A 13,606-nucleotide genomic window follows, 5' to 3' on the forward strand; every position below is an offset into this window, starting at 1 on the left:
TATGCACGATTTTCTTCCCTTCCCACCCCTTTTGGTTTATCCTTTTTTCTTCTTCTTCTTCTTTTTCCCCCGTCTCTGCAATCGTCTGTGTTTGGTGTTGTTTTAGTTTTGCTTGAAACGTTATTTGTAGGTTTTTATTCGACGTTTAGTGCGGCATAACTTGGCCACTTCCCCCGGAGCCGAGGAGAGCTGTGTTGTGTTCGGCATTTGGCGCGGCGGACCGCGCGCCGGGTGGGTGCATCTTAAGTTGCGATCGGTCCGCGTGTGCTTTTTTTTAAAGGTTTTTTTATTTTCTCTGTAGATTTTCGTGCAACCGGACCGGGGGGAGAGGGTGGGACCGAAACACGGGAGTTTATGTACCGTTTAACTGCCGCAAATCGCGAAACGCCCGCCCGCTGGTGTTGTCATCTTATGGTCCGGTTATCGTTTCCACACACTCACACACACACAACCGCGGGACAGTTCCCGCTGGCCAAACATTCCGAAAAGAGGTTCGATCGTTCGATGTGTGTGTGTTTGTGTATGCGGAGTGAAACGAGATGTCTTTCCCTCTCGTGGTCGATCGGTCGCAATAATCCTCCTTTCCACTCGACACGACGGGACAAAATTACCGGGGAAGTGGTAAAAGCCAGGAGGGGGCTGGGGGGGGGGGGGTGGTACCACATTCCATGCACTTGCACGTATCTCGCTTCGACGGTTCGGATTTGGGATGCAAATGCAAAACCCCGTTCCCCGGGTGCATATGTGCGCTGATCGTATCGTGCGGTTCTGTGTGTCTCCTCTTTCCTGTGGCCTCTCAGGCAGCCCCGGCCCGGTCCAAAAAAAAGTAGAAATGGCTGTAATTCTTAACCGTCCGCCCTGCTGCGCGCGCGCCCTCTTGGCCCGGGCGCCCGGGCGTGAGTCGTGGCCGATCGTAAAAACGTATGCGGAACTCTGGCATAAACCCGTTCGCGCGGCGGGAACCGTCATTTAAGGTGTTATAAAAGACAGGGAAAAGCGATTTGTGGAAGCACACAGGCCAGCAGGACACAGGCCGGCAAATGCTTAAATTTTATGGCCCAGGAGTGCAAGAAGTGGAGAAAGAGAGAGAGAGAGCGAGAGGAAGATAGAAAGCAACAAAAAAGGACAGTATAAATGAAGGTAAAACATGCAACGCAGGTGTAATTGCGAATGAACGTTAGGGAGAAAGAAAGACTTTTTTGTGTTTAAAATTATTATAAAGTCTGCTGGTGATACTTTTTATTTGCAGTAATAAAGTTTTACATTGAAAACGTGAGGTCAAAACAATGAAAGAATGATATAAAATACTGAACACAGTTACCAAAGCTCTGAGAATTTGGAATCTCAATGCAATCAATATGATATTCGCATCCATAAAGATGAATTTGCCAACCTGATAGTATAAACACAGAGTTGTGCGCGACAAGTGTCAAATCGCTTGCATGTGTAATAATGTAAACAAACCAATTTGCCAACAACTTGTGTTGAAAATCATGCAAATGAATACAAACAACACATTAAATAAAGATAATTAGACAAGTACCATAAAGGCCAGTAATTAGCTTTCCTCTAATTTTGTCGCAATAGTTTGAAGTCGACTGCTCCCCGTCTAGGGGCGACCTTTCTTGTCCAGTCTTTTAGCATTAAACTGTCAAATATTGTTTGTGGCCTTTTAGCTCCTTCTATTTTGCAGTCTCGCACGGCCACTTTCAGCAGCGTAATCATTTCTCTATGATGTTTTCGTTTTGTTGCTTTGTTTTTGTTTTACCTAGAGCAGCCTCTTGCCCGCGATTCGGGTCTAATCTTTGCCTCTAGTTTTTTTCTTCTCAATTTGTTTTGCTTACTTCTTCAATCTCCTCAATTGGAGCCGTTGTGGCTCCCTGCGCGGTGCGTGTGCTTAAGCTTTTCCTTTCGAGTGCACAGCCCGGGCTCATTGTGTTGGCCTTCCCTTTTGACGGCGCGTCAATCATTCAATTTTTCTAACGTCGCCCTTGTCTCTCCCTCGCCTGTCCGGTTGATTTGTTTTCCTTTTTGTTGTTTCGCATTTCACATGTTTCGTCGGTACCGCCGACGCATTAAAGGCGCGTTGTTTTTTTTCGTCGTTGTCGCCTAAAGGGGTGAAGTATGCGAACGCTTTTTGCCGAGGGTTTGAAATGTTGTTACTTTGAGCGGACTTATGCTACGGCGAGGTTCGATACGGTCATAGACCTAGCAAGTAGACATTCACACACACACCTACATAGGCTACCGATGGTTTTGCCTAATTTGGGCAGCGAGCATAATGTAGGTTAAACGGGCAAACACAGTTTCGGAGAGGCTCTGGTGTAGTAAGAGTCGTCTCAAATCGGTTTCGGGGCCCGTCGTCGTGACCTTATCATTTACATACATCTCTTTACGGCAGTTGCGTCTCTAATTTGTGTCTCGTGTGTGTTTTTTAACCTTCCTGCCACCCCTCTTGGCCCATTATTCACGTTATGTTTTCACTGTTTTTTTCCCGCTGCCTGGTTTCGTCTGTTGTGATTTGTTTCGTCTTTTTTGCGCTTTCTGTTAATTTTGCTTTTGCTTTGCTGTTACTGTTTAGTCATTTGATGTTTGCATGCAACCGGCATAAAAGCTTACAAATTGCTGCCAACTACACTGCGTGTCGTTGCGCCCCACCACTGCCTTACCTGTCGCCAAGGGGACATGTTATCGCGATCGCGGCCGGTTGGCGTACATTTGACTACCCCCCCCCGGTTTGCCGTTGAAAGGTGCAAATGTTAAAACACATCTTTCACGGCATGACATAATGCTTTTTCGAGCTGTCGAGCGCGTATGCAAAATGACTCTCTGTAACCTGTTCGATGGAAGTGTGTGTAGTCGTTTTGGTTTTGTTTTTCTTTTTTTTGTCATTTTGCAAATGATAACGATCAAAAATAAAGCAACACCCACCACAACCCCGTTCGACAGAAAGGCCGCGCGTGCAAGATCAGAACGTGTGACGTGCTTGATGTGGCGTTAGATGCGATTTCGCCGGAGTGCCGTCGTCATCGACATTCGTGCTGACGGTTCCCATGCTATTTTTGTGTGTGTGTAGGAGCGTACCGCCCAGCAAAGCAGAAACAGTCATAAAATTAGAGCTGTCGATTTTTAATGATATAGGGCCAAGGGGAGAGGTGAGAGAGAGAGAGAGAGAGAGAGAGAGAGAGAGAGAGAGAGAGTACAAGAAGTTGTGATGCGTGATTGCCATTGTTTTGTCATACAATTGATAGCTTTCAATACAACGTGCAGCTCCGAAACTCGAACCGAGCGGTGGCGAAGGTGGGAGTTTCTTTGTGTGGTTGTGTGTGGCACCGCGCGGCTGCGAAATGGCAGCCATGGAAGGAGAAAATTGTTTTCCCTTTTTTTTTGCCCGCCAAACGGCAAATGAGGCACGGAAAATGGCAAATGAGGCTTTCATCAAAGGAACATCTTAACCCTTACAGGTAACTGTGGCAATTGAAATCTCAACTGTAGCCTTAAAAGCCTGCAAAATACTTTACTACTACTTATATAATTTTTTTGACATTGACTTAAATATGAACAAAGTGAGAGGTGAATAAAGGTGAGGCTTGTACGAATAACTCATAGAAATACCTTTTTACTTTTCAAGAAATCTTAAGCTAGTTTCCCAGAAATTAAAGTAAGTCGGAGTGCTTCCAATTTCTGGTAACTACTGTAAGTTACTGATAAGTAGTTATTGTAATTAGTTACTTCAAGTCATTCAATTCCATTTAAATCCATCGACTAGCTGATGGGAAATAGTATCTGTAACAAGTCACTCCTATAAAAGCCACTAGTTGCCTCTCGTTACTTTTTATTTCTAGAATTCTGATCTCTTGTAAGGATTACAATTGAGTTGCCTGAATATAAGCTACTAACGTCAGATGTTACGAGGAACCAAACCCGTAACTAGCCCGAGGGCTTTGGATTCAGATTCAGTACCAGAGTTAAAGAACTAGAGGCATCCACTGATTCGAGGTGGAAGATTTCATGTCTTCGACAAGAAGAGCGTACATGGTTCAATGATTCTGCTGAGATACTATGACAATAATTGGAAAAAGAAAAGAGACTGAAACAGTTCCTAGGCCCTCCGACTAAAATGAAAAAAAGACATAAGTTACTGTTACTGTTTCCGACAAAAGTTAGTTACTGGACTGATGATACTGTGGATGAGGTCTAGGATTGGGAACAGAATACAGTCATCAAGAGAGTGACCAGGCTTGTGGGAAAAAAAGTTCCTCCCATTCTGTAGTTTATGTATATCGCTCTCAATTAGGAACTCACAATTTATGTTTAATTAACAAGAATCGTGTATCCCATTTGATGTGTGTAAAACGGTAATTTAAGTTTACAACCCCCACATCGATTCCGTTCCGAAATTTGTCCCCCACGCGCCTGTCTATGAAGTAGTTTCGTATTACCAAAGTTCGTTCCGAGCCTTCTCTCCCCCTCTCTAAACTCTAATTTTAATGATTCCAACCTTATTTCATGCACCAATTGTTGTACTCTTCCCAAAAGAACTTTCCAAACCCCCCAAACAAAACACACCCAAACACTTTTGCCTCAAGGGTTATTCGTTCGGAACAACGAGTGGATGCGGGTGGCATAGGGTGGGGGAGGAACAAGTGAAATAAAAAGCAGTCACACACACACACACACACACACACGCACAAACACACAACACTATACGGCGACGCACATTTCGTACCACCGCCAGGTTTGGACGAACTCGGGGCGAACGACGGTGATGATGATGGCATCGCGTGTCAACTTCAATTAGATGGCGCATGAAAACCTTAAGTAACCGTCCCGTTTTTTTTTCCGCCCGCCTCTTCCTCATACCGGAACAGAGCAAAGGCCCCCAGCCTGCCCTCTAACACCCATCCGTACGTTGGAGCGTTTCGCTTTGATGAAAGATTTAAATTCATTCAATTCATTAAAGCGCTACCTCGTCGCTACGACCAAGCGACGGTGGCGGCAAAAAAGCAGAATGATTTGTGAAGTAATGTGCGCTTTTCCCACACACACACACACACTCACATTGGCACAGACCAGTGTGCTAAGGGAAACAACGTTCATTCAACAAGGAGAAACAACGCTGTTGTTGTTGTGCTGTGTGATGGCTCCTTTTGTGTGCTGTATGATACACATTATATTTGACGTTTGCAACAAAATTCGGGCACAACAGGCTTTTATTTTTGATATGCAAAAATAAACCGCCAGAACGCAAGAGCAGCAGCGGGTGGGCGAACGATACCGATGCCCCTTGGTGGTTGCATAATACATGACAAGGAGCAAAAAAGGGGTTTTGCACGCTCCCAAGGGACCCCACACACGCACGCGTTGCAAAGCGGATCAAATGCTGCTGTTGGTGCTGCTGGTGCGGGTGCCCGGTTGTTACGTGCGGTGATTGAAGAGAATAATTATTGTTAGTCCAGTGTAGCACGAGCATTGTGGGGGCCGTTGGTTGCAAATAGGATAATGTTGCTTCCGAAAACCCACATCCATTCAACTGATTATTAAATTTTAGTATGTGCAGTGTGCTCAGCAACAAAAAAAAAAGACGTGCCACGTCCTATCATTGCCCATCGTAGGCTACCAGCAGACTCCCATTAGCTTCCCCAGAGCTCCCAGAACCAATCGATTTCGGATGATTCCGGAAAAAAGCGTCCATGCTTCGGTGCTGCTCTGTGTGCCAAAAAATAGTAGCCATCCGAGGTTTGACGTTGGCATGGAGATGATACTGGCACGAACGCGGCCGTCGTGGTCCACATGGAGAGCTCTGACGTGTGTGGAATCGTTTCTTTATTTTCCTGCTCCAATGCCAGGACGAAATGGATCGCCCTTTCCAAGCGTGCGAAGCGTTTATGATACGATGGAGAATATTATGGAGGCTTGGAATAACTTTCGACCCCCCCCCCCCCCCCCCCGAAAAACCGCCTACGGTCCATGGTTTGCGTCATAGTGGATGGAAAAACCGGGAAAAGTAGTTGATGATGTGTAAAGAGCTGCACGTGGCGCGTGTGTGTATGTGAGGGCACTCAAATTCGGCAGCCAGCCAGCGAGCCAAGCAGTAGCGCAGCAAACTATTTCCCGCCTTTCCCGTAGGGCTTTTCCACTCGGGGGCACCGAAAGCGCGGGGCCGGTCCATTGTTTCACGAGTGCGCGGAGACGCGGAAAATGTTTGTCATAATAGTTGTTAATACTTCCTCCCTCCGTTCGATCGCGTTGCCACCGACCACCGGCAGTATTTTGCCAAAACTTGGTCTTTGTGTTTAAGATCTAAGAAGAAACTACACTTCACATAGACACACACACATGGTCGCGTGCCAACTCGGCGGAGGAAAACTTTCATCTTTCGGGCTGGCACACATTTGCCCAGCTTTAAGTGAGTGCTCTATTCACGGCGAGTAGTTCACCACCCCGATCGATGGCTGAATTTGGCATCTCTGACATCATTCGTGCCTTCCGGCACGGCCTGGCGAACTACTCTTGCCATCTCGTGTCCTCCCTCCCCGGAGGCTCGCCTAACTGCCAACCCGGGAAAGGAAAACAGTTTGCCCAACTTCCCGTGCTCGTATGGAAAGGAGATTATCCTACACACACACGCACACACATTGCCCAGAACACCTCAAGAGGCTGGTGCTAGGACTCAACTCCGGCTCGCTTCGGTGCGCTTGAAAGGATAATTTTAACCAAACCCAAGGTCTTCTCATCGGTTCCACTTGAACATAATTTGCTTCAATTGATCCGGGAACGGGATAGTGTGCCCCCCACGCACGCTTGGTGTTGTATTAACCCCACACACACACACACTCACACAGAACCCCAGCGTTGACAATTGACAGTGGACCCAGGTATTAGGGGCCCGGAACCGAGAGACGTCCCGAAACATAATTTCCCGGAAGGTGTGTGTATCAAAGGGGTGAAAAAATCCAACTCACACACACACGCACATTTCACGCATGTGTAACGATGACAATCATCATGATGATGATGATGATTTGCTGAAGTAGTGCTGGAGAGAGAGAGAGAGAGAGAGAGAGAGCTTTGTCAGGGCTGGAATTTCAGGCACGTGAATCAGCTCGCTTTCGACAAAAGCTTTCGGGCGAATCGGCAGAGCACTGTAGGGATTTGTGTTGAAGTTTGAAGCGTTAGATAACTGTGGATAATGCCAACCAAACGGGGGACACTTCCTGGGACCTAGAATTATCATAACATTTTTTTCCCGGGAAGTACATTTGAAATGGATGGTATTTGCTTCCAATCTGTATTGTGTGCTAGTTGAGCATTGGAGTGACGTTTGCGTGATTCAAAAGGATGCATTTATTGGAGTGTTTTACGATTTCAAGCAGCTCTTTTGCATAGAAAGTGAAAATTGGAGGCTGAAATTGTGTTAACACCCCATACAAAATCAAGCGTTAAACTCGTCAGGATTTCAGTCCTCAGAATTTCAGTCTAAAACGTATTTCATGCCAGAAAACGAAAAACAAAACGATTTTGAAATGCATGATTGTTTTATATGGCAAACTACTATATCTACAATATGGCAAACTACAATATGGCTGGAACATTGTCATTAGGGTTTCGGGGTTACATTGGACATTGGGTTTCACGATTATATTAGCGTAGGACAGGGCTCGTCCTCATCCGGATACTCAGAAAACATGGATTAAAGGTCAAATTGTGTGCTTGTTTACCCATATTCTTACAGTTTCTAAAAGTTAGTTGAAAACATGAATTGAAGCGTTCTCCGTTATGATATTATGGTCTGATAATAGTATTTTGCACAACATCTGTTTGGTGAATATTTCTTCAGAAAAAAGAAGAAATTTCAGCTTTCTAACATAGGGGCCCTTCACGATTCTAGTCAGTTTTTTGTATGGAGTTTGAGAGGTTGGAGGCTGAAATCATGTAAACACTCCATACAAAACCACAGATAAAACTAGCCTGCAATTTTCAGTCTAGATTATTCTAGCCTCAAAACTAGAATAAAATTCGAGTAACTGCTAGAAAAATGACAAAACAAGGTGGTGTTTACATTTATCCCAAGGTGCATTAAAGAGATCCAGTTAATGGAATCCAGAATCAAAGTGTATGTAGTGCAGGTGGTCTTTTATAACCAAATATGAATATCACTTTTTGACAGCATGGATGAAAATTTTTGTTCAAACAAGCTTTCTGGAGGCTTGACGAAAACACAAAACACTCTTAAAATCTTCCTTCAAAAGCAGATGCGATAAAAATCAGCCTTCTAAATTCATACACCTTGGGATAGGCCCACCTGTATATTATACCTATTTAGGTAGCTGCTCGAAAACTGCTATACAATGCAAACAGCTGACAGGCTGAAAGCCTACCAACTTAAAATGAAAAGGGCCCCAAAAACCATCAAAAGTGTCATTATTTGGGTTTTCTTACCATTCTAGCTATTTCACATAGAATTAAACTTTACATAATCTTCCTCCAACAATACCCAAGCAACACAGCTGTAAACAAAACTTCAAAGAACGACGTATTGTGCGGGAACCATTTACGTCTACTTAATACGAGTTAATGCAATTAAACTTCGGCAAAGCTCTCATATCCCGTACGTGCAATTTCACCAAAATCCCTGGTTGCGAAGAAAATTGACGTGCGCAAAACACACGGCCCGACAATAATACACACCCCTACGCCGGCCCTCCCCCCAGGAATCAATCGTAAAACATGCATTACTAACTTCTCCTCTCCCGAGATAATCTTTTCCATCATGTCTTTGTGCATCTGTGTGTGTGTGTGTGTGTGTGTATGTGTGCGAGGCGTGAAAGATATACGGGACATGGGGAACGGGCAATAAAATCTTTACAACTTCCGAATCATCCCGCGCGCGGTGCGCGGTGGTTCGCGTAATTGATGTTAACCGCTCGTAAGCCCTCTAATTAACATGCAGCCGCCCTGGGGCCCCGTATGATACCAGGTATGGTCTACGGCGTTCCAAAAAAATGGGCGGACAGTGCGGGCTGATGTGTGAGTCCGAGCGGCGGCACATTACAAAAAGTAAGTTCAGAGATGAGCGGGAAAAAGAAACGTTAATGTGTTGGGCAGTGGCAGAAAAGAAGTGGCACCGAAAGATTGCCAAATAGTAAAGCAAAAAAGGAAACAGGAAATATCTTCACACCGTGCATGCTTCGGAAGTGCTCTACTCCTACAAAGTCCAAAATGGTAGATTCGTCAGGAAATTGCACCTTAAAGTGTCTCGGCTCGGGACTGGTCTGGTCGCTAAAGTAGCACAATTAAAAGGTTACAATCACTTTCATAAATTCCCTTCCAAAAGGAAACACATCACTCGGGTCCCCCCTTCAGGGTTCGGCCATCTAATCATCTGCTTGACTTCTGGCCGAAAGGTCGTCGCTTGTTGGACTTTCACTGACGGGGACTAGCGGGCCCAAACAACGAAAATAACAACAGCAACAAAAAACCCGGTCCAAACCCGCGTCCCGCTTGATCCTGCAGCGCTTGAACTATTTTGATCCTAAGAAAACAGTTTCCTTTTGATTTCAGACCGCCGCCTTTTTTTCGTTTGTGGTCCTCAGCAGTGTGTGCCTTTTGCTAATCCACCCTACTGGACGATATTCTTCCATCGGTGAGCCAAAACTCGAGCCCAAAGGTGGTGGATTGCTCATCATCAGGTGTGTGTGTGTGTATGTTTGAAGATTTCCTTTTTCTAATTCTTCATTTTCATCCTTCTTTTTTTTCTGGGATGCATTTGAAATTCTTGGTGTCCTGAATTTTTACGACACCGTTCCTCCTCAAGCGGAACATTTCCGGAGGACTGCTTCTTCTGGATCTTCGTCGTCTTGCAGCAGGCTGTCCAAGAAGAACCCGGACCGGAGTTTCGGTTTGTAGAAGAAGTCCTTATTCCCGGAAATGCCTCCAGGCTTCGACGGGCAGACTTCACTTTTTTTTTGTTGCTTTTTTGCTCATCGCTGCTGCCGCTGGTTACCTTTGGGATGTTTTTCTTTTCAGCTTTCGGGATCGTCTTATGTGTTCTTTTCGGAACGGTGAGGCTCCTTTTTGCTGTTTTGCTAACACTTGCGTATATCCTGCCTGTGTGTCTGTGTAACACTAAAAGGAAGAATGAATGCGCACAGAAGAAAAAAGAAAGAAAAGGAAAACCAACAGTCAAAGGCAAAACGGTCTAGGAACGGTCGTCGTCGTCGGCACTAAAAGCAAAAAGGAAACACTCTGCTCGTTTGTTCTGGCTGAGCAAAAGCTGAACTTCTTTTACTTAAGCGCTGGCGTGCACACATATACATACGCACTCAGACGGACGATGATGTAGGGATAGTTTAAACTGTCTTTCATCCGATCTTATGCTCTTCCTTTAAATGATTCTTGCTTCTTACATACGCTTCGCTCCGTACTGCAGTACAGTTGTTCCTCGGTTTTCCAATTTTTTTGCTGTGTAGACGGCTGTTTTTTTTTCTTCTCTTCTACACGCTCTTTCCATGCCTTAACAGCCATTTTTGGGCTTTCCAGTGGTTTATATGCGCCGTGCGGTTGAGTGCGTATCATCGTGCCCGAAAGCCTCGGCGATGATGGAATTCGTGCGTTCCACGGCCATTAGGCGATAGTTGGCTGCGGTCGCTCCCTATCGGCGAGTGCGCTCGCCCGCGTTCACTTTTATCGTAGGGAATGCTGCTTAGAGTGGTATTTCTTGGGACTTGTTTTAGAGAGGTCCGGGGCGTATCGAACAACTGGATATAAACAACAGTAAAAAAAACACTGCGCTCTCTCCAGTCAAAGAATAAAAAAACAACTTAAAATTGAAGATGTACATTTTTCCGCTGATGTGCTCTCGAACGCATAAACATCTCGTGAGCACCACCGCCGCCACTCTTGTTGTTTGTTGCTATTGGATTGTTTTTCTTTTGGTGTTTTGTTCCATTCCCGCGCCCTTCCGTGTTGGTTCAATCCGAGGAGTCCTGGGAGATGTTCCCCAGAAGTTCGAACCATCCGAGTCGTACAGGCTTCTCAACAGGCTCACAAGCAATGAACATACTACAGGGCAGGTCGAAGTTGCCCTGCTCCAACTCTCCACACACTCCACGCGGGTTCTGGTTCATCTCCGGCAGATCTGGTGTTTTCAGTGCCGTATTGTCCAGTGCCCGAGCCAGGCTTTCCAGGTGACGCGCTGGTTGTTGAGCAGCCAATCCATTGGTTGCCGTTGGTATTTTCTGACAAGGGTAGCAACGGATCCCTGTCTGCAAAAGGTCGAGACTTTGTGGACTTTCGCCCGCCAGCAATGGTCTTCCGAGAGTGTGTCCTGGATGTCCCGAGCGACAGTATCGTGTCTCACTAACCATCTCCAAGCGGTCGACTGTAAGCTTGCACACTCGCACAAACATTTGCTTCCATGAAGCCTGTCCCCCCAAGCGTTGTTTATTGTAGTGGATCAACTCCCTCGCTCTCTCTCTCTCTCTCTCTCTCTCTCTCTCTCTCTCTGTCTCTCTCTCTACTACTGATCGGGTGCATTAGAGTTTCAAGCTTCCCACCGCGTGGCACACGGTTTAAGGACCAAACGTTCCCTTCGGGCGTGTACGAATTCTTGGAAGTTCTTTTCTTTGCCTGGCGGAGATGCCTGGCGGAGGGATAAAACAAGTGCCACCGCGGGCACTTCCTGTCCCCTCCACACTTTGGATACAACGACGCCGGTGGTAGACTGACGGGGATAAAAACCACTTGTTTATCGCCTGCCACCTTTTTCCCGATGGTCGCTCGCACGATCCCCACCCAACGATGCCCTAATCCGCTTGGGATCTGTTTTTCGACGTAACACAGCACAGCAGCGGCAGCGGTTTGCTCACCGGCAGCACCACACACACACACACACACACACACACACACACACACACACACACACACACACACACACACACACACACACACACACACACACACACACACACACACACACACACACACACCGGTGGGTCCGGTCGAGATTAAGTAAAGATTTAAGAAGCGTGACGATAAGCACTTTTTCCTCCATTGATCCGATTCGATTCGAGCCGTACTCTCGTTTCGCCGGAAAACCGGTGGCAGTCTCTGCATCGACTGCGGACCAACCACCCACCAGCCGGGGAGAGAGAAAAACAGGTGTTGATAGAAAGGTGCAAAGGGTGTGCGCGGACTCCTCTGGTATATTGTTATTTTTCGCCGGGGGTCGAATGCGATATTGCCCGCTATTGGGTGCAATCGGTTTCGGAGATTGTTTTTATCTTGCCTTTTTTTTAAATACAGTTCAAGCCCTCCAGCAGCTCCAAAAACAGACCTAAAACATGGTTCACATTGCGAATTGATATTGTGGCAAACGACGACGACCACTTGCCGTGATCCCCGCGCGCTGCGTTCCAGGGCATTTAATGTCCCAAGAATAACCATTTCAATCGAACGGTTTATCGCGGGATTCTTTTTACCCGAATCGTTCGATCGAGAAGATTAAGTGGTTATATCGCGGGCGTTGTTACGCGTGTTTGGTCGGTTATTGTTTGTGGAAGTTGTTTTTTTTTGGTTCGTCGATCTCGCCCCAAATAGCTCGGTGTAATTGGAGATTAAAGTTGAAAGAATCATTCCCAAACTGTATTTTAAACAGAATTGAAGTTTAAAGATGTAGTATGGAAAATGACGAAGCCCACGAATAAGTTCCTAATGCTTTCGCTTCAAGCCCTTAATCCCAGGGGTTGCATACTTCGTTTCCCCCACGCCGTCAACGGCGAGGACCTTTACCGATTAACATAAACAACGTACACAGAACAATCCTCTCGCTCCCTTTCCAGTCACAAATGTGTATATTAATATCAAACGCTATGAATCTCAAACATCATATGGTGTCTTTCATATTCTAATGAACGTACAATGCAAAGGGAACGTAACGTGGTCGTCGTCCTACCCCTCTCGGTAGCAATTCTGCTCATCAAAACTGTCACCACTCTGCTACGGCACAGCACAGCAGCAAAGGCAATATGACAAGTTGTTTTCTCGCAGCAACTCCCAGCGCCACTCGGTGCGCAACAGTCGGCCCCGGATTCCTGCCACAGGAAACTAATCCTAAGGGTTAGAGGCCCTCAAACAGCGCTCACCGCCACAGTGTGGAACTAATGAATTTAATAGTTGCAGCACCCCACACCGCCACAGTCAGAGTGATCGCCTGATGATGATGACGCTGATGATGACGATGATGCTGGCACGGCCGATAAGCGCGTCATAAAAGTAATCAAACTCATTCGGGAAAAGGCTTTCCCGCTTTATACCCTCCTCTTCGGCCTGTGGTATCATTGGTATGGCGCCCGGGTCGTGGTCCCGAGGCCACGGTATATTTATTCCTCGGTCAGCATTGAATTATGTGCTTCCTTCAATTATACGGTAGCACACACTGCTGTGCGTGTGTGTGTGTGTGTGTGTGTGTGCGAGACAACAAAACAGGGATTCGTCCGGCCGCAACAACAACAATCGGTCGCGCCGCGTAACTTGATGCGGTGGTTTATGCCTCCTCGCTGTGTGCTGTAGTGCGTACGCTACCGGGAGCTATTCCTGGAGGAGG

At 46.3% G+C, this 13,606-nt stretch overlaps 1 protein-coding gene across 3 annotated transcripts in view; it reads left to right on the top strand.

Moving 5' to 3' along the window:
• Nucleotides 1-13,606, top strand: part of LOC121600374 — a 147,295-nt gene that overhangs the window by 83,609 nt on the left and 50,080 nt on the right. The window contains exon 1 of one of the 3 annotated variants that reach the window (XM_041928895.1): nucleotides 9,617-9,692. The exons of the other annotated variants lie outside the window; for them this stretch is intronic. The gene's annotated coding sequence lies outside the window, so the exon portion shown is untranslated. Of the gene's footprint in view, nucleotides 1-9,616; nucleotides 9,693-13,606 lie in introns of those variants that run through there. 3 annotated transcript variants of the gene reach the window in all.

Source organism: Anopheles merus, chromosome 3L (assembly GCF_017562075.2).
Source record: "Anopheles merus strain MAF chromosome 3L, AmerM5.1, whole genome shotgun sequence".
Classification (NCBI taxonomy): domain Eukaryota; kingdom Metazoa; phylum Arthropoda; class Insecta; order Diptera; family Culicidae; genus Anopheles; species Anopheles merus.